Source organism: Armigeres subalbatus, chromosome 3 (assembly GCF_024139115.2).
Source record: "Armigeres subalbatus isolate Guangzhou_Male chromosome 3, GZ_Asu_2, whole genome shotgun sequence".
NCBI lineage: Eukaryota > Metazoa > Arthropoda > Insecta > Diptera > Culicidae > Armigeres > Armigeres subalbatus.
The window spans coordinates 56884233-56911599 of NC_085141.1; the positions used below are offsets into that span (position 1 = coordinate 56884233).

General features: G+C 38.8%; 1 protein-coding gene across 3 annotated transcripts in view; it reads left to right on the top strand.

Moving 5' to 3' along the window:
- LOC134220065 (dipeptidase 1) overlaps positions 1-27367 on the top strand; it is an 833398-nt gene that overhangs the window by 99716 nt on the left and 706315 nt on the right. For 2 of the 3 annotated variants that reach the window (XM_062699016.1, XM_062699017.1), the window contains exon 2: positions 26328-26479. The gene's annotated coding sequence lies outside the window, so the exon portion shown is untranslated. Of the gene's footprint in view, positions 1-26327; positions 26480-26858; positions 27292-27367 lie in introns of those variants that run through there. The other variant, XM_062699018.1, reaches the window with a different exon arrangement.

Here is a 27367-nt window from a genome sequence, read left to right on the forward strand (position 1 = left end):
AATCCTCTGAAGTGCCTTCTTTCTGGTATTGCAGCAACTAGTCCATATTGGCACAGCATACAACATGGCAGGTCTAAAAATTTGTTTGTAAATCAAAAGTTTGTTCTTAAGACAAAGTTTTGATTTTCTGTTTATAAGTGGATATAGACACTTAATATATTTGTTACATTTGGCTTGAAGGCCTTCAATGTGATTTTTAAAAGTTAATTTTTGATCTAGCAGAAGTCCTAAATATTTGGCTTCGCTAGACCAATTAATTGGAACCCCATTCATAGTTACAATATGTCTGCTAGAAGGTTTCAAATAAGAAGCTCTCGGCTTATGTGGAAAAAATATAAACTGAGTTTTGGAAGCATTCGGGGAATTTTTTCATTTTCGCAAGTAAGTAGAGAAAATATCCAAACTTTTTTGCAATCTACTACAAATGACACGAAGGCTTCGCCCTTTGGCTGAAAGGCCCGTGTCATCTGCAAACAAAGATTTTTGACACCCTGGTGGTAAATCAGGTAAGTCAGAAGTAAAATGTTATACAAAATGGGCCCCAGTATGCTGCTTTAGAACACTAGTTTTACAGGTAATCTATCAGGTTTGGAATTCTGATAGTTTACCTGCAGTGAGCGATCTGATAAATAATTTTGGATCAGTTTAATAATGTACAGAGGAAAATTAAAATTCATCAATTTTACAATCAAACCTTCATGCCAAACACTGTCAAATGCTTTCTCTATATCAAGAAGAGCAACTCCAGTCGAATATCCGTCAGATTTGTTGAGCCGAATTAAGTTCGTAACTCTTAATAACTGATGAGTGGTTGAATGCCCATGGCGAAAACCAAATTGCTCATCAGCAAAAATAGAATTGTCATTAATATGAACCATCATTCTATTTAAAATAATCTTTTCAAACAGTTTGCTTATTGAAGAAAGCAAACTGATTGGGCGATAACTAGAAGCCTCAGCTGGATTTTTGTTCGGCTTCAAAATTGGAACAACTTTGGCGTTTTTCCATTTATCTGGGAAGTATGCCAATTGAAAACATTTGTTAAATAAATTAACCAAAAAGGATAAAGAGCTCTCAGGAAGTTTTTTGATAAGTATGTAGAAAATACATCACCCGGGGCTTTCATATTTTTTAGTTTTATAGTAATAGATCTCACTTCATCCAAATTAGTTCCCAACAAAGGGTCAAAAACATTCTCTTGATTGAGAATGTTATCGAAGCTCCGTGTAACCTGATCCTCAATTGGACTAGTGAGACCTAGACTAAAATTATGGGCACTCTCGAACTGCTGAGCAAGTTTTTGAGCCTTTTCGCCATTTGTTAATAAAATTTTATTTCCCTCTTTAAGCGCTGGAATTGGCTTTTGAGGTTTTTTCAAGAATTTTCGTTAATTTCCAAAAGGGTTTCGAACTGGGATCCAACTTCGAGACATTATTCTCAAAGTTGGTATTTCTCAGAATAGCGAAACGTTTTTTAATTTCATTTTGCAAATCTCGCCAAATAACTTTCAACGCGGGATCGCGAGTTCTTTGGTATTGCCTTCGCCTCACATTTTTAAGACGGATCAGTAGCTGAAGATCGTCGTCAATAATAATGGAGTTGAATTCAATTTCACATTTAGGAATTGCAATGCCTCTGGCTTCGACAATTAAATTTGTCAAAGATACGAGCGCATTGTCAATATCACTTTTGGTATCCAAAGAAATATTAACATCAAAATTCCTATCGATATATAAATCCCAATCAGCTCTATGATTAAAAGTAGAGCTGATTGGATTATAAATGGCTTCTTGCGAGATTTCAAATGTCACAGGAAGGTGATCAGAGTCAAAGTCAGCATGAGTTACCAATTGGCCACACAGCTGACTTGAATCCGTTAAAACTAAATCAATTGTAGAAGGATTTCGACTGGAAGAAAAACAAGTATGGCCATTGGGATATTGAATAGTATAATATCCCGCAGAACAATCTTCAAATAAAATTTTGCCGTTGGAATTGCTTTGAGCATTATTCCATGAACGGTGTTTGGCATTGAAGTCACCAATTACGAAAAATTTTGATTTGTTGCGAGTCAGAATTTGAAGATCAGCTTTCAACAAATTATTTTGCTGCCCATTGCATTGAAAAGGCAAATAGGCTGCAATGAAGGAAAATTGGCCAAAATTTGTTTCAACAGAAACTCCCAAGGTTTCAAAAACTTTGGTTTCAAACGAAGAAAATAATTTATGTTTGATACGTCTATTAATGACAATGGCGACCCCACCACAGGCGCTGTCAAGACGATCATTTCTGTAGATAAAATAATTTGGATCTCTTTTAATGGAGAGTCCTGGTTTTAAATAAGTTTCTGTTATAATGGCAATATGCACATTACGAACTGTTAGGAAGTTGAATAATTCATCTTCCTTACCCTTTAGAGAGCGGGCATTCCAATTTAGAACTTTCACACAATTATTTAGATCCATTGAAACGGAGTCCGATAACATTTTTTTGTGTGTACTTTATACCAACCTGAACAGCTTCAGGAATGGTATTTGCTTTGCACATTGCATCAATCATGTGATGCAATTGTTCAGTTAAAAAATCAAAATCGGGAGCAGTCATGCTACCTGAATCAGCAACATGACCATTATTTTCCGTTGGGACATGGGTATAAACCTCATTTTGAGAAGAGAAATTTTGTCTACCAGCAGCGATGTTTGCATACGTAGGTACATTCGAAAAATTGGAATTTACTGAAGTGCTTGCTACCCGTTGACGAGCGGCAAAATTTGTTTGTGAATTATGGTGGGTATGAATTGCTCGACCGGTAACTGGTTTCGAAATTTGAGCGTTTGAAAAATTTCTACCCGTCGAATCTGGGATCCGATTGGAATTTCCCGTCATCAATTTTGCACGGGAATTCAAAACTTTTTTGCGTGAAGGGCATTCCCAGAAATTGGATTTATGATTGCCCCCACAATTTGCACATTTAAATTTATTGGAATCTTCTCTCACAGGACATGCGTCCTTGGCAAATCATGCATTTGACGAATTTCGCGCCAACTCGGCCAGCGGTTGGCAGCACCATCTCAGAATCGAATGAAACTTGGTGGGCATAAAGATATGGTATTTCTAAGCCACTCTGCATACTTAGTTTTTCAAAAATTGTCAAGAGTAACATTTAATGAGGGCATAATTTTGTTTCATGGATTTTTTATAAATCTATGTAACTCTAAAATGACAAGACCTACAAAAAGTGTTGTATGGCGGACTGTCGTGAAATTTAGAAGTTTTTGGAAAAATATCCAAAAAATAAAATACCGATTTCTACACTGAAAAAAATAGTTTTAAAAATTAAAATCGATATTACAAAAAACCTCATCTCAGAAATCGATGAAATTTTTTCTGCAGATAGGTATTTTAATTATCTAACTTTTCTGGGAATAATGTTCCTGTGACATATTTAAGGAAAAAAAGTTTTTCTAACAAAAACTTTTTTCATGTCCATATTGAGTGAAAATTTATCAGCGTGTTTTATGCCTACAGCGTCAATTATAAGTTCAGCAGCCTATCATCAACCAACGACACATTTTATAAAAAAAAGTATAAAAAAATTTTTAGGAAGCAATTTAGCATAATCTAACATTAATGTGGACCAACATTTGGAAAGAGCGTATATTTTCCTAGATTGCTTATATCAATGTTACACACAAATGACCAGATTTACAAAATTGTGATGTTTGATGGACTATTGTAAATTTGTCTGAACTATGAAGTCTGAAACATAAAAGAGCGTTTCGTTCACCGAGAAAATAAATTAATGAATGTAAAGATTAAAATTGGTTTAGCAAAAATAAAAATTGGAGGTCGATTTTTTTTTATCAAATAAACATTTTGATTCCAAACGATGAAGCTCGGTAGGTAATTTCATTAGGGGGATTTCCGGTGAACGCACATTTAAAGAATAATAAATTTTCCGCATTTTTTAAATTTCTTCTTCAATTTTATCTGTTTAATTTAATTTGTAAACTTAGTCGAACAATTTAAAGGCTTTTGGGTCTTCATCTGAGTTGGAATAATTTTAGCCAGCATTTTATTATGAGCGATTGGTATAAAAGAATGAAGCTTTTGTGTGCCAATTATAGTTTTTGCTTTTTTGAAAAGTTCATCAAACTTTTGTTGAGTACCGTCGTCGGGGGTGAGAATGGGTCACTGTTTCAACTACTTAGAATGCTTGTAGAATGGATGTATCTGAGGACAAGAAGACAAAAATATAAGAGACCTTTTTGAACGATTTTGCTCTACGCCCTCCATGCTCGCGTTGAGAGCGATGACCCATTCTCACCCCAGACTTATTGCCACCCCCGATGGCGGTATTGCTCATTCGTGATATAACAGAAATGTAATATAGTGATATTTTTGTTTGATTGAAAACGTGCCCATTCGCCCATTCGAACAACTCCCAGGGAGTCTTGATAGTATTTCCATAATCTTTGGCAAGAGCTGCTCGTTTTGCCATTCGTTTGAGAGTGCCACCAATAGCTTCGCAAAGGCCTTTTCCGTGCGATGTTGTAAAAAAGTGCCATTCTGCTTCTAAGCCATGTTTTGAATTTAAATTACACAGACTTGCAAAGTTCCTTTTATTTTTATAATGTGCTGCAGCTCACCCAGACACAAAAGTAATTTTTGTAAAATCGATCGACTGTTTCAAAAAGTCAATTAATTTTGAAATGAATAAGTGAACAGCTTTTGTGTCATGGGTCATTACTTCTGATTAATAAAACTAACGTTTTCTAATTAACCGTTTCTTTTGAAGTAAACTTCGAATGGATGTATTGTTGCCTGGGAATTATTCCAGCCTTGAGCAGCATTTTGGATAATGAATGGATAATTTTCAGATAAATCTAACAGTACAAGTGTATTGTTGTTTGCAAATAATGTCATAAGTTATAAGTTTATCAATTTTTTCAATAAAATACGATACAAAATCATCTACTATCATCTACAGGCTTTATAACGGTTTCTAAATTACACCGTTCAGTGGTTAGCCTTTGCTGAAAAACAACATCTTCTTTTCCACTATTACAATTAAATATCACTTCAGTTTTGTTTCGGCAACCCGGTTTTGCCCGTTTCCAAAGTAATTATTTTTTTGTAATTGTTTTTAGGATAATTCGATACAAAAAGTCAAATAAAACATAAACCCTTTTCAAATGTTGGTCCACAATTATGTTAGATTATGCTAAATTGCTTCCTAAAAAAAAATTTATACGTCCAAAATGTGTCGTTGGTTGATGATAGGCTGCTGAACCTATATTTGGCGCTGTAGGCATAAAACACGCTGATAAATTTTCACTCAATATGAACATGAAAAAAGTTTTTGTTAGAAAAACTTTTTTTCCTTAAATATGTCACAGGAACATTATACCCAGAAAAGTTAGATAATTAAAATACCTATCTGCAGAAAAAATTTTATCGATTTCTGAGATGAGGTTTTTTTGTAATATCGATTTTAATTTTTAAAACTAATTTTTTTCAGTGTAGAAATCGGTATTTTATTTTTTGGATATTTTTCCAAAAAACTTCTAGGAATTTCACGACAGTCCGCCATACAACACTTTTTTGTAGGTCTTGTCATTTTAGAGTTACATCGATTTATAAAAAATCCATGAAAAAAAATTAGGCCCTCATCAAATGTTACTCTTGACAATTTTTGAAAAACTAAGTATGCAGAGTGGCTTAGAAATACCATATCTTTATGCCCATAGAAGGGTTGGCGCGAAATTCGTCATTTAGCATCCATGTGACAATGTTTGGTTCCATGACCCCACTTTTGGCACTTACGGCACTGGGTGGGGTTTTGGAAATTTCCCCCAGGCCTGCGGAAATGTTTTCATGTAACACGGACATGGGACATAATACAGGCCTTTTCCAAACTTTTCATATTATTTAGTTCACTTTTGTTAAAATGAACTAAATAAAATTCTTGAGTAATGCCCCTCTGGGAAGTACCAGAGTGGGATTTCTTTTTCATCTTAATTACTTGGACTGGTGAAAATCCAAGTAATTGAGAAATTTCAATTTTAATCTCATCCAGTGATTTATCATCACTGGGGAGACCTTTCAAGACGACTTTGAACAATCGCTCAGTTTTGTCGTCGTATGTGAAGAATTTATGGCGCTTCTCAGTTAAATACTGAAGAAGACGTTTGCGATCGTCAAAGGATCCCGGCAAAACGCGGCAGTCACCCTTCCTAGCAATCTGAAATGAAACCTTGATCCCCTGTAGGTAACTCAAAATCTCATTCCGAAGCCAGAAAACTCGGCAATAGATACCACAATTAGCGGATTCTTTTGCTTTTTCGCATGAATCTAATCACCTGGGCTAGAGGTAAATTCGATTTGCTCAATTTCATCGGAATCAAATCGAACTGATTGCTCAGTTCGATTGGAGAAGAATTATTTCCGATATTAGAGTTAGAAGGAATATCTGAAGTCTCCAGCTTCCTTCTATTTTTTCCGCGCTTGGGCAGGACGGTCTTGAAACCTTGTTTCTTTGAAGGAAGTGGAGAATTCAGAGACTCCTTCTTCCTCTTGTTTTTATTAATGCTCATGGCTGAGCGTGGAGACGTGAGCTTCTAAGAGTTTTTTTTCCCAGAACGGTGTCTCTGCAGGATTACCACCGCTTGTCGGAATTTCACTTCCGCAAACGGGTCCAACGTAAAACAAAGGCACGGGTCCTTGCAAAGATCGTAACGGGATCAGTGGGTACAAATAGCGCTGAGAAGCACTGTTGAAATTAAAATAGCTTCGGGTAGTATTAAAAACTTCCTTTCGCAAAGAGAGAAAGAACCGCACAGCACGAAAGCACTCAAGAGACTTGAGGATGGGAAAACGCCACGCACGGTCGTATGCTTTCGACAGATCAAGAGAGACAACGTCACCGTGACAACCTCTCTCGAGGTTGGTATCAATGATATCCTCCAGCTCAGCAAGATAGTCGTCGGTGCTTTTGTGGGGACGGAAAGCAAACTGTCTGTTGTCCAGAAGTCCCTGCGATTCCAGGAGAGAGATGAGTCGCCTGTTGTCCATCTTTTCAAAAATCTTCCCGATACAGTTCAGCAGGGTTATGGGACGGTAACTATCGGCGCTATGTTTGTTTTTGTCGGGTTTTGGGATCGGGACAACTAAGCCTACTTTCCAGGATGGTGGGATTTCACCCTTGTTCCAAATGGTGTTAAACATGGAAAGGAGAATCGATTTGGCAATGGGTGGAAGATTTTTGAAAAGGGGATAGCCTACGTCGTCTGGGCCAGCAGATGACCCACTGACTCTCTGCCCATTCTAATTCTTCGCGGGAAAATTCGAAGTTGTAATCCGGGTTATTGTCAATATCGAAACAAGGAGGGGTGGATTCTTGGGAGGCTTTTAGGGTCAAAAACTGATTGGAATTGTTGGCTGATGAGGAAGAGAGGGAGAAGTGGTCAGCAAGGTTTTCGGAGATTAGTGATGGGTTATCGGTGATTTGATTATTGATCCGTATTTTGGTGGGTTGTTGTTTTTTATTCCCATTTAATTTATGGACCTTGTCCCACAGTTCCTTTGATGAGCTTTCTGGGTTGATGGAAAAGATGAATTCTCTCGATGCATTCCTGACAACTTGGAATTCCGAGATAGTTGGGAAGCAAGACTTGGGGAGCAAAGGGAGAGATCTAATGCTGATGATGCTCCACCTGGTGGATGAAGGTGTTACTGCCATCATTCAGAAGGTAGGCATTCCACGGGAGCATGTCAGTCGATCCTGAGCGACCATTTCGAAAATATTTGAAACTCTGCACAGTTTTTCAATTTCATCTAAATCGTCATTTTTCGATATCAAATCTTCATATTGAGTCACGACTAACTTTTCAAAAGGGTGTATGTGAAAATGGTTCAAAAATGCACAGCAGCTGCACAGCAAAAACGGAATGTTCGATTGTTATGATTTTTTCAGCAAAGTTAGACAACTAAATGGTGATTCTTAAGAAAATGTGCACAGTAAAAAAAAATTTTTTGCCTTTAAAAATATCATTTTTGTCACAAAAACTCAAATATCTCAAAACCCTATCTTTTTTCGAACGTAATTTTTTTAGGGAAAACGGTCCATTATATTAGCTATCTACCATAAAAATTTGGTGATGGTAAACTAATAAACAAAAAAGTTATGACATTTCAAACATTTCACAATTTTCACATTTAGTAAAAAAAATTTTTTCTGTGTAAGTTATTTCGAGAATTGCAGTTTGATGCAGATTTTATTGTTAAGGGACGTGATTTAAACAAGTTGTTTTCATGATATTTTGATTTAATTATTCATAGCATCTATAAGAAACTTAGACACGATCCAGTGTTGTGATCAAAAGTATTGATAGTGTCATAATTTTCATTGCACGTGACTGGCGAAAAATTCTTTTAATAGTGTTGAAACCTGTTGATAATAACGTTGATAGAAACATATCAGAAATGTTATTTTTAAGACAAAAGCTGCAAAATCAAAGATTTATATACACGTGTACGTCTATAGTTTACCTGCAAAAAATATACCTCTTAGAGAATAGAAACGGAGGAAACGGGTATCTTCAACAACAACAAATGCATGATAGGTACATACCATGACAATGCTCACGAAAAAAGCAAAAAATTACTACTACTAAGGTTGTTAAAGATCTTATAGTAATTTTTTCTTCAGTCAAGCAAATGACACCAAACTAGTCAGTAAAAACTTAAAAGTGATTTTGTTTATTGAAATATTACGAACAACATGAGTAGCCGCTTTCTCAACTGTTGTAGGCCGTTTGATGGAAAAAAGTGTTCAAAAGAGTTACGAAATCTCACCGAAAGCACCATAGATAAACTGAAAGCGACTGGTTATGCTCCAATGTCCACATTGAATACAAATTTACGCATTTGCACGTCCTGCCGTCTAAACGTTGACAAAAGAGCAATCTGTATATCATCGGTTGAGCAGAGCGCAGGAAGTTCGAAAACGACAGCAACTGAGGAATTGCCAGATGTATCGACAACAACTGAGGAATTACCAGAAGTATTAAGTGCTGAGAGCCTTGCCACCGTACCATCAGCGAAATCTGTTTCAACAAATCAATCGGAAGATGAGTGTATCCAAAAGGTCAACATCGAACGCTTTAACGAGGGCATAGCTGGGATAAAAGTGACCTGATTAAATGGAGTAAGATGGACTACGTTTATTACCCGGAGAAAAAATACCGTGAAATAAACGAAGCTGTACGAAGAAACCTCTTCAAATTAGGACCTGATGATGTGGAAAATACAGACTACGATGAGGTAATTATAAATATGAAGGAAAGGTTCTCGAATGCAGCCACGACAAGGAAAGAAAAATTATTGATTTTGTCGATGCTGCCAAGTTCGTGGTCTATTCAGGATGCCATTGATGAGTTCAAAACCAATAGAAATACAGTAAAAGAGGCAAAACAATTGAAGAATAACTGTCTTTCAACCAAAAATACTAGGTCTAGTACTGCATTAACAGATGAGACAAAAGAAATAGTAGTTCAATATTTTGAAGATGATGAAGTAAGTCGAGCTATGCCTGGTCAAAAAGATTATGTATCAGTAAAAAAGATGGAAAGCGTCAAGCAATCCAAAAACGATTAATGATGACGACTTTGAAAGAAGCGTACACACGCTTCAAGGAAATTCACGATAATATTAAAATAGGTTTTTCCTCATTTGCAAGCCTTCGGCCAAGGCAATGTAAGCTTCTTTCCAATTCAGGAACACATAATGTGTGTGTGCACAACCCATGAGAATATTAATCTTATTTTACATAGTTTGAAAAGAATCAATTTAACAAAGGATATTAAAATGTTAACTGGTAGTCTTTTGTGTGAAAATACAACATCAAATTGCTATCTACGATCTTGTTCGGATTGTCCAGATTCTTCATCATTGGAAAATACTTTATTCGCTGAGCTTGAAGAAAAATATATTGATCAGTTATCATTTGAGCAATGGGTGACCACGGATAGGTGTGACATAGAAACTATTGTAAAACCTGTAGATGAGTTTGTGTCATATTTTTGCTTGAAATTAAAAAGTTTAATCCCTCACGATTTCATTAAAACAGAACAATCCAGCTTTTTAAAAAATACGAAAAATACATTACAAAATGGTGAATTTTTAGTCATTTGGGATTTTTCTGAAAATTACAGCTTTGTATTGCAAGATGAAGTGCAGTCCCATCACTGGAACGTACAACAAGCTACAATTCATCCATTCGTTATTTATTTTAATGGAAGTACGCAAATTGAACACTTAAGTTTTATTATAATTTCCGAAGATTTAAGACACGATTCAGTATCCGTAAACTTGTTCATTGAAAAAATGATTAACTTTTGACGCGTTGATAAGCATAAAGAAGTCAAAAAGATATATTTCATGTCTGATGGAGCAGCGTCGCAGTACAAAAATCGTAAGAATTTTTCGAGCCTATGTCAATTTAAATCAATGTACGGAATTGATGCAGAATGGCATTTTTTAGCTACATCACATGGCAAAGGTCCTTGTGATGCTATTGGAGGAACAATAAAGCGCATGGCCACAAGAGCAAGTTTAGCCAAAGAACGTGAGCATCCAATTAAAACTGCGAAAGAACTTTTTGATTGGGCAAATCGTAGAAAAGAAAAAGATTTAACCAAATTATCATTTTGTTTTACTACTACTGAAGAGTACGAAATAAAGGCTTCAGAGCTCAGCGAGCAATTTAATAACGCGAAAACGATCCAAGGAACCCAAAAATTTCACTGTTTCATTCCATTGTCGGAAAATAAAATTAAAGCAAAACTATACTCAAACTGTGCTGATAATAATTCAAAAGTGTTCGATATTTTAAAAAATTTGAATAAAAATAAATAAAAATAAGTATTAATAAACTGTTTTCATGATATCATAACCCATACCAAAATTCAAACCCAAAACTCTTAGAGTTTCTATAACAACATTGTGTAACTGCCACATTTAATTTAATACTTAGGATAATATTAATTCATTTTTATTTATTTATACATATAATATTTATACATATAATATACATAATATCGATGAATACATAAATATGGAATATCATACAAACAACTTGTTTAACTCACGCAAGGCCCTTAACAATAAAATCAGCATCAAACTGCGATTCTTGAAAAAAAAATACACGGAATTTTTTTTTGTTTACTATATGTGAAAATTGTGAAATGTTTGAAATGTCTTAACTTTTTCGTTTATTAGTTTAACATCACCCTACTTTTATGGTAGATCGCTAATATGCTGGACCGTTTTCCTAAAAAAATACGTTCGAAAAAGATAGGGTTTTGAGATATTTGAGTTTTTGTGACAAAATGATATTTTTAAAGGCAAAAAATTTTTTTTTTTTACTGTGCACATTTTCTTAATAATCACCATTTAGTTGTCTAACTTTGCTGAAAAAATCATAACAATCGAACATTCCGTTTTGCTGTGCAGCTTTTTAAATATTTTTGAACCATTTTCACATACACCCTTTTGAAAAGTTAGCCGTGACTCAATATGAAGATTTGATATCGAAAAATGACGATTTAGATGAAATTGAAAAACTGTGCAAAGTTTCAACTTAATAGAAAATCATGAATTAAAAATTTTCTTAAATTTTGATGCTGTTGCTTGGAATCGCTCAAGGGTTAGATCATTTTCATCGATGAAACGCTCGATTTCGATTCCGCGGGCATTATTGGATGGGTTTCCCCATCGTGGAGAGTGTGCGTTAAGATCGACCATCAAAAGAACTGGGGAGGATATTTGGTCTATGATTCGGGAAAGACGGGACTTAATTGCCGGGCTGTGACCAGTCGTTGTTGGACCGATTGGTTGGGCCGTGTTCGCCTTGGCAATGAAGGCAGAAGGGAGTGGCGTTGCATTTGTCGACAAACTCGTGGGTTCCGGAGCAGTTCCTGCATTTAGCGGTGCCCTTGCACCGGAGCTTAGAGTGACCGTACGCGTAACACTTGTAACAGATCAGAGGGTCCGGGATGTACATTCTTGTTCTTACCCGTTGGGGTCCAACCTTGATGTATTCCGGTACCGATGTCCCGTTGAGTGTGATGATAATGGTTGGTGTTTTTACCGGGTGTCCATCTTGCATTCGAGTGATGCGTCTGACGGCAATCACTCCTTCCTTGGCCATTCCTTCTTTGAGCTCATCCTCCGTTTTGTTTAGAATCTCCCGACAGGAGATCACGCACTTCCGCTGGTTCAGAACTGGATGCATTTCATCTTTCACTGCCGTGCCGTCGAACAGAGTGGTCATGTTCAGCAGCTTTCTTGCTTGTCCTTGATCCCGGACCCGAAGAACGTACTTCGACTCCTTGGCTTCCGTCGTTGTGCCTTCAATTCCACCGACCAGTTGTTCCATCGTTTTGCCAACGATGAACGGACACAGCTGCTTTCCTTCCTCAACGGCGTACATCGAAAGGAACTGCAGCTGGCCGATGTGAACGCCACCCATTCATTCCGGCACTGTTAGTTTTCCGTCTACCGCTGTGGGGGGCAACCCAGAGTCCCACCCCGAGCTCGTCGCCATAGTCTCACTATTTCACTGGTACTCACTTCTTCTTCTTCTTCTTCTTCTTGGTTTGCCTTCAACCGAAAGAAAGAATCACTGCACTAGGCAAGTCACTCGCTCGTCGTCGACCGAAAAAACTCGCGTCGTCGTCGTCGTCCGAAAACACGCGCTAGAGAATATTCTCGATTCCACTCGGAAAAAACGTCGTTCGCGTGCCGTCGTTTGCGTTGTCGTGATGAGATGCCGAGATGTCGCGTCGTGATGTCCTGCGATTTTCCCGATTTTTTGAATGCTTTTGAGCGAATGCACATTTCTTTTATACATGATGTTGAATCCTATCTGCCTCCTGATTGGTCGGCCAATCAGCGTGCGTCATGTTGCCAAGTCGTCATTGCTGTCGGTGCTCTCGTCTTAGGCTTCTTCTTCTTCTTCCTTGCTGGTGGCGTCAACTTCATAAAGGAACCTTCTGCTAACGGGACTTGGCAAGCCAAGCATGCAAGCTATCAATTGCCGTTTGGATGAGGAGTGCGTGTTCATTCTCAAAACATGGTTGTTAGTAGGAAGGTGAAAGAAACACCCACGGTTGACTCGGAGTTAGTAGAATGGGATGTGGGATTTCGGGTGATTAACTTTAGGATTGGAAACTTAAGACAAACATTCAATCACGTTCGCTTTAAGCGCGTTTGATCTCCGGCTGTAGAGACAGAGTCGGATATTCGGCTTGGAGTCTGTTTGGTACTCTTAAGAATTGTAGCGAAGCCAGGTCGAATGCCCAATCTGTAATGTCATGCTAGGATGTAGGGAAGAACCCATTGCAGTAGTTAATGTACGTTGGAGGCTCCAGAGGATCTTGGAGAAGCCGATAGGAGTCAGAAACTGCAAGGGGTGTATAACCTGGATGACTTATATGTTCTGGAGGTAGGAAGAACAAACTAATTAGGGATCCCAGAGTGGAATCTCATTTGATTGAATAACGATTTTTTGTTTGTATCTCCAGCTCCCTATTAGAATGTACTAAATGTACACACATTTTCGTCTGCATCGATTTGACTTAAAAATGGATCTCAATATTTTTATCGTAGGTTAAATAAGACAGGATGGTCTTCTACCAAAGGTCACACAGGCTGAAAATGCTCCGTCATGAAGCTCTCAAGTGAAACATTTTTCGAGGAAGGTTCAAATCAGGTAGTCACCAATAAATCTAGAAAACGTATTCATTTTTCATTCTATTTTATTTTATAGAAATTCTTCTTCTTCTTCTTATTGGCATTACATCCCCACACTGGGACATGGCCGCCTCGCAGCTTAGTGTTCATTAAGCACTTCCACAGTTATTAACTGCGAGCTTTCTAAGCCAGGTTACCATTTTTGCATTCGTATATCATGAAAAATTATAGAAATTATTTAAATTAAATAATAGTATGCAAATTCTTCTAAGAAAGCTTTCAATGAATATTTCATTAAATTTTTTGTAGCAATATTTTTTACAATAAAATGAAAAATAAGATCAATTTCTCATGACCACAATTACGGTATGTTTGTTAGGAAGACAACTTGTACTCATAGACAAACATATAGCTTCAATGCTTTAAGGTCACTCCTGACGGAATCCAAGTTTCAAAGTGCTCGCATTTTCGGGGGCACACCACTCGATACGGAAGCAACGCACAACTGTCATTTTTTATTTTTCACGCATGCTGCAACGCAGCAAAACTAAATCCACAAAAATGACAGTTGTGCGTTGCTTCCGAATCGAGTGGTGTGCCCCAGAAAACGCGAGCACTTTGAAACTTGGATTCCGTCAGGAGTGACCTTAAGAACAATGATTGGAAAACCAAAGTAAGTGAATAAAAGAATTCAAATCAACTAAATAAATTTGGCTGTGTATTATTTTCATTCTCTAATACCCTGCTATGCTTGCGACAGGCATGGGATTCCTGTATCATGATTATTTAATTTTTATCGTGCACATTGACAGTAACGAACGGTACCGCGCTACAATAACACTTGTCTGTCCCCACAAAATTACCAAAAAAAACAAAATTCCATTAGGTAGTTTTTTTTCTGATCCCTTACCTGCTCAAGTGAAAAACACTTCATCACTCTTCCTTGAAATGCTTTCAAAGGCCCAGCAGCGCACAACATCAACCAAAACACATCAGCATGCAGAACACGTCCCCCGTCCCGTTTGGTCGTTTTTTGCCTTTCTCGCACAATAGAGTTGTACCGAAAGGCTATTATCTCACTCCAAAAACGAACTTTTCATAGAAGGCTCGGAGACCCATAGTGTTATATACCAATCGACTCAGCTCGACAAACTGAGAAAATGTCTGTCTGTCCGTGTGAATATATGTGTGTGTGCACTCGAGATAAGAAAAACATTTGTCAATTTTTCATATAGTAATCCTTAACCGCAACAAGTTGCATTCGATTGGGGGCAAAACCTATTTTATCACTTTTGAATTTGATGACGACGACAGGTCAATTATTTCAAAAGTTATGGAGAAAATGGTGGAACTTTCACTTAAGCTTCCGGGACTCGCATGGTCATGGATCACTCATGCAGTCTCGTCGCTCTTGTGAACGCCAAGCGTGCTTTTCTCAAAGGTGTTGTACTTTGTACAACGGTGCGAGTTAATTTCATATATAAAGCGTATGTAAACGCCGTAAGGTTTGTAAATATAACGCCAAGCAAAGTGTTATAATTATATCGAGTAAGGCATCATCACTGCTAGGTAGATGATTCTGGGTTTTTTATTTTTATCCTGGGTGTCTTACTCGCCCGATTGACTTGCGTCTGGGAACCGGCTAGCCTTTTTTTCGGGCCGAGATGATGATTTTCTTCGCATAATAATTTACGACCGTAGCGAGTGCCACTTTCGGAAGATGTTCCGCCTGATGTCGCCCCGCGACTGACACTTTTTTTTCTGGATTTCTCCTAGCCAACCACCTTCATCCCTCTGGGGGCGAACAAGAAACTGGACGACCGGCTGGCGTTGATGACGGGGATCAGCGTATCCCTGGGGTTTATTTGGATTGATAGATGGAGAGCATTTTAAGAATGGATTAGAGCTCCTCAAGGATGGTGTCCATTGGTTCGGCAGTAATCTGGTGGAAATTGAGTATCATTTTTAATGACAGCGGGTTCTTATTTTTTTTTGAGCAGGGTGACATTGACTGACCAATTATTTTCAGCCTTTGTTGGTTGAGTTATTTTAATTATAATCGACAGAATTGCTAGTGACGCAGCTGACCGCTCAAACTCATTTTCAATATAAATATAAATATCATTCAACCTATCGTGGTATAGAATCAATTTGCATGTTGAAAATATTGTGTAGTTGATCAATGAATTTGTCACTATTAGTGCCAATCAATCAATTTGCTAGATTGCATGCCACCGACCGTGTATTAAAGTGGTTTCAACATTCACGCCATGTATGAAATTCCTCTTTTTGTACACACACATGCATGTCGTGGCTATTAATCTAAACATGCGGAACTGTTTGATGGTGTTTTTTTTGTGGTTGGAAATTGTGGAAAAATATGAACCGGTTGGGTCGGTGCTATCAGTCTTTGTCACTCGATAGTGATGGTTTATTGTATGGGCTTTTATGTGAGCAGGCAAAAAAATGTGGCTTTGAATTAGAAACTAGAAACCACCGCACATGCCTATGAATTGTCGAGTACCCACGCATACGACATGGGGATATGTTAGGAAATTTATGATTCTAGCGTAATGTAACTAAAACATGCTCGATACGCTTTTTTAAAAAGGCAGTGATAAACATCTCTTTAAAAAGATTAGACTATCGCTGAATTATTCCTTAATTTGGGTGAAGAGCCAACGTTACATCCTAGTTTTATATTGACCCTATTGTTGTCAAATTTTAATGGTTCTGTGTTATGCGTAGATTTTCCAAATAATTTCAAAAATTTACATCTTCACAGCACACAAGTGAACCAAGTTGTTTGAACCCGTAAGATTCCCTTACATTAAACTCCCACTGGAATTTCAATTTCCCAAGTTAGATGCTACGCGCACCTGTAACAAATTGAAAATCTTCAATAACGTGTTGGATGAACCCCGCTACGACGATTACTCCACCAGATGTGCCGTTAATAGCTTCGTTGCAGCCCCGCCCATGCAAATCCAGGTCTAATCCCCGCCCTGCTCTGTCTGACGAGACAATAAATTACCTGCAAACGAGTGGAAGCTCCAGAAAGAAGGTGTAAATGGTGTTGCTCCCGGTGGAATTTTTTTTGCATCACTATGATTCTTCCGATTGCAAATTTGTTCGCCACGGAGAACGGTGGAAAAAATAAGCGCCCGGGAACCGATAATAAAATTCCAACACATTATTGACAAACAGGGTGATAAATTGCCGTTATCAAGCGTTTCCCGAATAGGGTCCCGAGCGGTGAGAAATATAGAAATGCGGATCAGGGGTTTTCGTAAATGGGCAGTCAGTATGTAAATCGCCTATCACACCAGATGAAGGTTTGAATTACATTTTCTCAATACCCTTAGTAAAATATAATAATGTTTCTGAAATTTAATTACGGAGTTTGTTTTTGCGTATCGTTCGGGTGATTTCTCGCTTTCCTTTCATTTTCTCATTGCACGATTGCATTACTGCAGAACGAATATCAATAAATCGAGGAAGAAATTTGCCAAAGAAAATGCTCCGACCCGAGAAATCGAGTGGTTTTGTGAGAAATCGGAAAGGAAAAAAAACTCACCCAGGTGGAAATAAATCATTCGCATCGAGCTGAGTGGAAACAACGCGAAGAAATAAAACAAAGCAACGCGAGCGTGGAGGAATATTTCTTTGCGGGTAGTTTACTTGGTTCGATAAACGATGGGAAAAAAATGCACGTTGAACTTTGCGGCACGTTGGATGGTTCCTGTTCTTTACTTATTTCATCGTTTCAGCTCACTTTTCCACGAAACCTGGAAGCATTAGAGCCAGGATGGATGGATTGCAAAAGTAAACAGAGTTCAATTATGCCCCGACCCGTTGTTGAAGCCGATGGTGAACTTTGCTGTTCAGCTTGTGTTCGAGGGTGTTTGTTGTTCTTCGTCTTAACCCGGAAAATTGGTTTCCACTTGATGGCTTGATGGGGTCAGTTTCGGCTGGAAATTATGCATCTGCATTGTTTTTGCTATCTAGTTGAGTTGGTGGTACAAAAGTGCTGAATATGTATTATTTACTCAACATGTAAATTATTAGAACAAGCTATCGACTCCATTCTTTATCTAAAATTATCGCTAGAATGTATTTGGCCGTACAGACCCATACCATAAACCTTCTTTCCGTAGAAAACATGGCAACCATTCTACTAAATCTATTGTGTATGAAAAACAAATAAGAAAAGAAAGGGGCCTTAAGGCGTCATTGCATCTGTCCCAGCATACAGTATAGATATGGATCTTTAACATTAATCCAGTTGGCGGAATGCAAATCTCAGTTCAAAATCTTTAAAATGATGAGGTTGATAAAGCAACCACTTACGCCACCCTCAAGCAAAGTCAACTCCACAAAGCATTCGTTAGCCAGCTTGTCTCACTGAACCGGAAGATATGCGATGATAAATTGCAACACCGGATAACATTTTATTCAAATGAGAGATGAGCTTTACATGATAAGCTTTTGAAGGTTTGTTGTTAGGGCTATTATCGATTTTAGTTATCCATATCTAATATCCTAAATATAAAAACATATTCGAATAGGAGTTCCTTCTAATGGGGAAGCTAAATTCTTAACGTCTCGCAGTAAATGATTATTTTTAAAGCAAAGCCCACTCATGGGGGACAAAAGCAAGCGTAAAACCATCTTATTAGTTATTCATTGGTCGAATTCCTGCCCAAGCCGAATACCTGTTGCCTTTCTATACTGGGTCTGCCTTTGCGATGTCCAGCGCTTGTTTGCTGATTTCATCTCCGCTCTTTCGTATTCTCTGGGTGACACATTCGGAAAAGCTAGCCACGTTTCTGCACATACTGATCGAATAAACCATTTGGCCGAACAAACCATTATGTCGAAACCCCTCTTTAGCTGAAAATGTCATTTCGCCACAAGCCCGAACATGTCGTTTAGTTAAACTTCTCGTTTGATTGAAGAAGTCGTTTGGCCGAAATGGTCGTTAGACAGAAAAGGCCATTTGGCCAGACAGGTCATTTGGCCGAACACATCATTTGACCGGACCGGTTATTTGGGCGAAAATGTCGTTTGGCCGAAGAAAAGTGAATGTAGAAGTGTGAAATGATCGATCTTAATTGCAAAGTGAGAAGAAGAAAGCAAGAAGTGACAAGAGGTGTGCGCCTCTCATTTAGAGGTGTGCGCCGGTCCGAAATTCGGCGGTGGTGGCGTGATTCGGCATAGCGTTTTTCAAACGTTTCTTCAAGACTTTTTTTGTGTATTTTTTCGGAATAGACATTACCAGAAAAATCTTTTGAATTTCACCAGATAAATCTGATGAACTTCCCCAAAAAATTCTTAAAGTTTTTCCAAAATATTCGGAAAGGTCCTGTTGAGTTGCTGTTGGATACTCTTTGAAAAAGAATATTTCGGCTGGTAGAAGGGATTTTTCAATGGAAAATTGTTAGGGATTTTAAAGGAATTTTCTCCGATTTCTACGGGAAATTGTTTGTCCATAAGAAATTTTCGGGAAACTCCAATGGCCAAAAGCGACATACAGTCGAACTAGTAGTTTGGCCGAAAAAAACGTTTTTTCTAACAGGTCGTTTTCATAATAGGTCATCAACCTGAAAATGCCATTCGGCTGAACTGATAGTTTTACAGAAGTTGCCATTTGGCCCAAAATGTAATGAAGGCCACCGACTTAGCGACACCCTCATAAGTGTGCAATTCGACATCGCACATATGAATCACCCATAATGCTTGCATTGCTTGCACTCGCCACTCACCTCGTGATGAAGGAGGCATTGACTGACTACGAAAGTGTCTCTTGCATGCGATGGCTGCCACGATCTGTCATGTGACTGAAGAACCGTATATTAGACTTGTTAATCGAAGAGCTGTAGCCCATCAAGTATCAAGTAAGTAATGTTTATAGGCCTTTCCAACGCCGCACATCTACCCTCTTCTCTAAAAAAACGGCTGGCATCTATGTTTAAAGAAAAAAACAAATTTACCAACATATTAATAATTCTGGGGTTACTCCCTCATTATGATAAAAAGGCCTCTTGAATCAAACGATTACTTCCGGCGCATCATTGTACAACGAGCGTCTAATATCGTAATCGAAAAACACTATGGATACACCATCATTATGGTTGCCCAACCTATACATGGAAAATCATTTTCAAGACATTCCCATGCAGAGGTAAGTCTCAATACAAACACCATTTTTAATAACCCTCTTTTGCTCCTAGTACAAATCATCAGTACTAATACTACCTTTACTTTCTTTGAGCACACGTCTGTTTCAATGTGTAACTATAAATGTCAAACAACCAGCAACAAAAACTTGAATCCGAACCGGAATAGTATCGAACAACTGTTCTTAACCGTGGGCGGATATCTTTTCTCAATGCAATCAATCGCCACGAACACCTTACGATTCCACGATAAAATCATAATTCTTGTGGGCGTTCTACCATTGTGGAGAAATAAAAATCTTGCCTGCCGACGTTCTCATCATTCCGGTCTGTAGTAATACTATTCTTCTTGCGGGCGTCCCACCAATGCAGAGGAGGAATCTACTGAATGCGGGCGTCCCACCACGCAGAATTGTGATCATTCTGATCCACAATAATAACATACTTCTTGCGGGTGTCCCACCAATGCAGAGGAAGAATCTATTGAATGCGAGCGTCCCACCACGCAGAATTGTGATCATTTCGATCCGCAATAACACTATTCTTCTTGCGGGCGTCCCACCAACGCAGAGGAAGAATCTATTGAATGCGAGCGTCCCACCCCGCAGAATTGTGATCATTCCTACCAATAATAAAACCATTCTTCTTGCGGGCGTCCCACCAACGCAGAGAAAGAATCTATTGAATATATTGTGATCATTCCGATCCGCAATAACACAGAACTTTTGATCCATTCTTAACTAAACCAATAAAACCAATTAAACTCCTCGCAGAACTCGCATCTATAAATTTTTCAACGGAAAGATCAACAACATTCAAAAAGTACTTTTCACGAATTTTTGGCAACACAGGCCATCAACAAAATTCACCCAATCGATATATTGCTACCAGTACAATACATCTAATGCGGTATTGTAGATATTTTCTGGGTAGTGCGAATAGAATCGATCTGGTTGTCAAACAGAAGCCAAACTTTTCTATTGTGCCGGAGCCAAACATTGAAGATTATGGTTATTTTCGTTTCAGATGCTATATTGAGAAGTATTGTTATTATTGGGAAAAAAAATTAAAATAAACTTAGTTTGGGTTTTGTATTCTTTGTACCAAATATTTTCACATTATATTTCGAGCGGAAAATTAGTAGCTCCAACCTCTTTTCGGCTTCCCGTGAAGTTCGTTCAAACTACTAAGCACACATCTATACTCACCGTGATGGGTGATTCCACAAGCAACGCCAGCACTCCTGGCAGGATCGCCAAATTTGCAACTCGACATCGCACATATGAATCACCCATCATGTTTTCATTGCTTGCACTCGCGACTCACCTCGTGATGAAGGAGGAATTGATTGACTGCGAATGTGTCTCTTGCATGCGATGGCCGGCACGATCTGTCATGTGACTGAGGAACAGTATATTAGACTTGTTCATGTTATAGGCCTGTCCAACGCCACACAATAAGTACTACGGAGTTGGATATTTCGGTATTCGTTGGGACAGGATTTTCCTGTAGCTGGCAATGCAACCGTGGCAGATCTTACCCCGTAGCACACCACGTAAAGGTGTCTACCCAACGTTGCGGGTTATACTTTTTAAGTCGATACGATAAGCCAAAAGTTATCTAGCCAAATTTCATTGAGCCAAAATGAACGTTTATCCGAAACTGTTATCAGGTCGAAAATGGTTTGACCATCAATTTGATTTGGCTGAAAATGAAAACAGCCAAAAGGGACATTCGGCCAAACTGGTATTTTGGCATAAAATGCCGTTTGAACGAAATGGATGTTTTGCAGCCAAAACATTTCCGGGCCAAATGGTTCTTTCTGCCAAAAGGTTATGCCTACCAAACGACATTCTCGGTTAAATGATCTATTTATTCAAATGATCTATTCATTCAAATCCAAACGACATTTTAAGCCAAATTAGCTGTTAAGGCAAACAATTTTTCAGCCAAATTACCAGTTCGGCGCAATATCTCTTTCGGCTTATGTCGCTGCCGGCCAAACCAAATTTTCAACCATATAACAGTTTCGGATAAACATTCAAGTCCGCCTAATGAAATTCGGCTAAATGGTTTTTGACAGTATCGACTTAAAAAGTAGAGAGCTTACGTAATTTTGTTCAATGATCATTCGACAATAAGGCTATTTCGCCAAAGAGTGGACATTTTGACCATATTACCTGTTAAGTAATGGACATTTGGCCGTATGACCCGGTGGTCCAAATGACATTTTCGAACGACTATTTCGACTATTAGACGAACTGTTATTACAAATGGCTTTTTCCGGGCAAATTATCTGTTCGGCCGTATTTCGCTTACGGCCAATGGAATTTTCTAAGAATTTATTAAGGACAATTTTAAGAATTTCCTGTAGAAATCCAAATAAATTTTTCAAAAACAATCACAACAATTTTCCATTGAAATCCAAAGAAGTTTTTGTTGAAATCTAACAATCTTCCGCGGAAATTCTGAAGCATTTTCCGTGGAAATTCAGGAGAATTTCTCATGAAACTCCAGTTGGCAGTGATATTAATTTTCAACATATAGCATAATGAATTACTGCAAAAGTTTGACGACAAAAGAGTTATCTCTCATATTCACCCTATCATATGAGTAAAAGACAAATGAACTTGTTTCTCATTTCTGAGAAAGATTCCTGTGTGGCAGTGAAATTGCACTTGGTGTTAATTATGCAAAATCAATATCTAATTGATTTGAAAGCTTCGAAGTAAGCTACATAGGAACATCAACGGAGAGCCACCATAATATCAATCAAAGCAATCGTGGTACTTCGCCAGCAGTCAAAGACATGTGGTCAACCATCACGGACTGGAGTGATAGTTTTCCAGCAGACTTCGCTTGCCTAGCAGCATGATAATCTCCACAATTCCCATCAGCATCCGAGAAGGATTCTCATCAGAATCCGAGAAGAATTCTCATTGGAATCGCTAAAGATTTTTTTCTAGTTAATTGAAGTATTCCAACCGGAATCCAGAAGATTTCACACAGGATTTTTTTCGGTATCGTAGTGGTATTCCCTTGGAAATCTGTGGGGGATATCCTTCATCATCCATGGAGAATTTGCTTCAGAATCTCTCGTTGATTTGTTTCGGAATCGTTCGGAGATTTGCTTCGGAATTCCTTGACAATTTGTTTCAGAATACTTCGACGATTTGCTTCAGGATCCCTTGGATGATTTGCTTCGGAATCCCTAGACGAATTGCTTTGGAATCATTCGACGATCCGCTTCGGAATATATCAATGGTTTGCTTTGAAATTCCTCGAAGATTCAATTCGGACTCCCTCGACGATTTACTTTGGAATCTCTTGACGAATTGCTTTGGAATCCTTCGAAGATTTGCTTCAACATCCCTGAAGGATTCCCTCCAAAATCACTGGAGGATTCTGTTCGGACTTTTCGGACTTTTCGGATTTGCTTCGAGATCCCTCGTTAGATTGTTTCGGATTCCTTCGATGATTTGCCTCTACATTCCTGGGAAATTGCCTACGTTAGAATTCTTGTAGCATTTCCGACAGAAACTCTGGAACATTTCCGTTGAAGCTTCTTGAACATTCCCGTCGGAATTCCTGGAATACTCCTGTCAGAATTCCTGGAGGATTTCATTCGGAATCTCTAGAAAATTCTCATTAGAATCCCTTAAACACTTCCATCGAGCCTCTGGAACATTCTCGTCGGATTTCCAGATGGATTTCCTTCAGAAACCCTGGAGGTTCCCTTCGGTATGCTTGGAGGATTACCGTCGTAATCCCTGGAGGAATAATGCATTTTCTTTTCATTTAAGAATGATACAATATTTATGAAATATGCAAAAATATTCACTGCCTACCGATGGAAACTTGACGGCTAATCGACATATATTGTCCTTTGAGTGTGCGGGATAGAGCTGAGCGTTACCACACTAAGATTCTATAGCCATACGCTATCAATTTGAGTCGTTGTATCAATCATCGGCTGTTAACAGAAAGCACATGCTTGAAAAAAAAAAAAATAAGGATGAGTGTGACTGATCCGCAATTGCCTTAAGTGGTTGGATAGAATTCCAAAAAGAATCAAAATTTCAAAGTGGCTTCCGTGGAAAATTCGATTTTTTTTTTCAAATGAATATTCTTTACTCTCTACAACCCAAATTTTTGTTTTCGCTCAAAATCACTATTTTGCTTTCTTAAATTGATCTTAACACGGTTTCACATTAAAAAAATTATCAGCGATTTTATCAATTTCACACTTTGATTTTATAGAATTTTGTTTTTCAACTTTTTTATCTAATATAATTGTTTCTTGAATCTATTGATCTTTTTTGATTTTTCAACATATTCAGAGTTTGAAAATTTCTAGCCAATGCTGACTTAGGCCGATACAAATATTTTAAAACTATTTTGCCCCCTCCCCCCCTTAGGATTTGCATATAGCTGTGAAGGAAATCAAAACAATTGTACTTAAATCAATGTAGAATGCGGTGGTGCAATATTTGACATTTGAAATGCAAAAGTGCAGATTTCGAGCAACACGGGATCCGGTTTTCTAGTGATTAGTTTCAACTGCGTAGTCCTACGTCATGATGAGTTGGGGTATGTAAGGCTAAAACGGTTCCATCCGGTCGCTAAGGACCTTTTTCTCCAACTTGTCAACTACCTCTGGTAAAACAGCACGTTTCCTAACGTTTGGAGGAAAAGTTTTGAGGTCCCAATCTATAAAAACAAAGCGGCAAATTGGAATGCCACCATGTTTAGACCTCATGTGTCTCGAAAACCGTGGAGTGTGATAGGTTCGGTCAACAACACGCTCTTCGCCCAGGGTATGACTCTAGCACATACTTCGCCAATCTGGGTAGCGTGCTCCAAGAAGCGTTGACATTTGACATTGCCAAAGCATTTAGTATGACATGGACACCTCTGGTCCTTCGTAAACTACAGGAATGGGGCATCACATGCTTGCCTTCATAAAACACTTTCTCACTGGACGACATACTATTAGTCGTGGTCGGCAGTACGCCTGGTCGGTCCGACTTCTTCGGAACTAGAACCCAGATGGTGGTGAGCGCCATTCATCTGTCGGTTTCATTATGAACGCAAGAAAATGTTTCCTTGGACACATCTTTTACAGCCGTCATCAGCTAGCGGCACCTGCTATAAAGCTGGGCACTGAAGCAGTCCCCAATCAAAAAATCCTCGGGGTAAACATAGACTGATAATTGACATTTTTACCACGCTTCCGGTCGGTAAAGGTGGCATGTAAAATCCGTATGATCCCCGTGAGGACCCTCGTGAAGAAGCACCGTACCAACAACAGGAACACCAGACGCATAATCGACCAAGCCATCATCGACAGCCAATTACTCTACGATCTCGAGCTAACCAGCTCCGCCTACCGAGACCTTATCAATGTACTCTCACCCATCCTCAACGGCTGCATCCGCTTAGCCTCCCGCCTGCTTCCAGCCACTCCCGTCGAAGCAGCATGCGTTGAAGCAGGCATCATTCCCTTTGGATATTGTAACACTGACGGTTCCGTATCCAATCCAGTCGAAGTCGAGGGGTCAGCATCGGCCAAAATCTAGGCAGGAATGACAGCCTAGCATCCTAGTGCAACATCTTTTCCGCAGCAGTTTTTGTAGCGGTCACGTTTCCGGCGAACAAACCCATTGTGGTTTTCACGGACTCCACTAGTGTGATTGCTGCCCTATAGAGTGAGGCTCCCAAATACCCCTGATATCGTGAAGAATAATCCGCCAATATTTTTGCACAAAGCAGCCAATATTATGAGACGCATTTAGAATATTCAGAGTTACATGTCTCTGGTCAGCCTTGCGAGCAAAGTATTTTCAACCCAGAGAATGCGAGTTCGATTGATGGTCAAGTTCAGGATGTTTCGGATGAAAACATTCTTGACTCCCTGGGCATAGTGCAGCCATTGTGACTGCCTCACAAGATACACATGCATGGAATGACAGGCATAGAAAGGCTTTCAATTTAATAACTGTGAAAATAATAATTGAACACTTAATCAAGCAAGGTTCCATATGAAATATAGAGGCATCGGAAAAAAGAAGAAAAACTGAGAAGCAAGGTCAAATTTTTATGTTTTTCCTTTCATCATCACCTTCCGGTAAAGCTTTTCAACCATCCGTGAAGCACCCAACAAATTGCACTAATATCGACACAAAACACGAGCGCCCTTAATCTCCGGGAATCCCGTTCGAATCCACCCCTGCCATAAGCCATTCATCAATTCTCACGCCGCGCTCGTCGGGCTGAGGCACCGAATCCGGCACCCCGTCAACCATCACCAGCGATTCATCATAATTTCATTCCCATTTTTTGTTGCCTTTCAACCTCACTCGACCGTTCCCTTTTTCCGTTTTTCTTCGCCAGGTGACTACCCGCCAAAGCACCCGAGGGAAATCGAACACCCGCCAATCGTTCATATACCTTCGTACGGCTGGGCTACGCTCCGGCAGTGGCCATGACTGACTAACTGATGATGCTGTGTGGCTGCAAGCGTGGCTCGTCGTGAGAAAAAAAAGGTAAGTGACTACTCCGGCGTGCTCTGGATTCCCATCATTTGTAGAAGAACTTTTCAGTTCGAAAATCCTACATAATTATTGACCAGTTTTTTTATGCATTCGGTATTGCATTTTGCATGCACATTGGTAAGAACATTAGACTAACATCTGAAAATTATCTTCAATCGAAAGGCATGTTGCTCCTTGATGGTTATGGTGCTTCCAATTGTGTGGCAGATAGTACACATAATTTTCATAATGTAACTAAATTCTTGGAAAATTATAATTAAAAACGTTGTATCAATGTATCTTAGAATATAATACATTTCCTAATTACAAGTGAGGTGGTTTCATGACTGGAGGGTCAATCTGTTATTGAAGTATGTTTAATGTGGCTTTTAAAGCACTCATTCAACAGACAACATGTTGAAAAATATGTCAAAAACTCTATTGGAATCGGAAAAGTCTGCTGGTGCTGCATTTTGCATTGAATCGCAAATACCTGGGGAACAACACCAATTGCTCTGTTCCAAAAAACGATTAAAAATAACAGTGTCGGAGAATAGAATAATAAGAATCTCTAGTGGCGAATGAGACGTAAAATCTGATTTTGTTTTCACAAAAGCTCAAACGAAAGGCCATTCCACATTTTCCAAATTGACTTGTTTTTTTTTCTTTCTTCCTTTTTTTAACGGCTTAACGATTGGGGAAATCAAGCACCCCGGAGCTTAGCATGCCAATCTGCTGCCCACCCCGTAGGTCGGTTGCTTTCTGTCGGTCGTAAACTGATGGGACGGAGAATGAAACGACCTGCTCGGAAAGGCTATAAAAAGGTAAATTTTCCGCTCCGCCCGGTGCTGTGTGGCTAAGCGTGCAAATCAAGCGTGGCTTCTGGGAAGATCGTAAGCC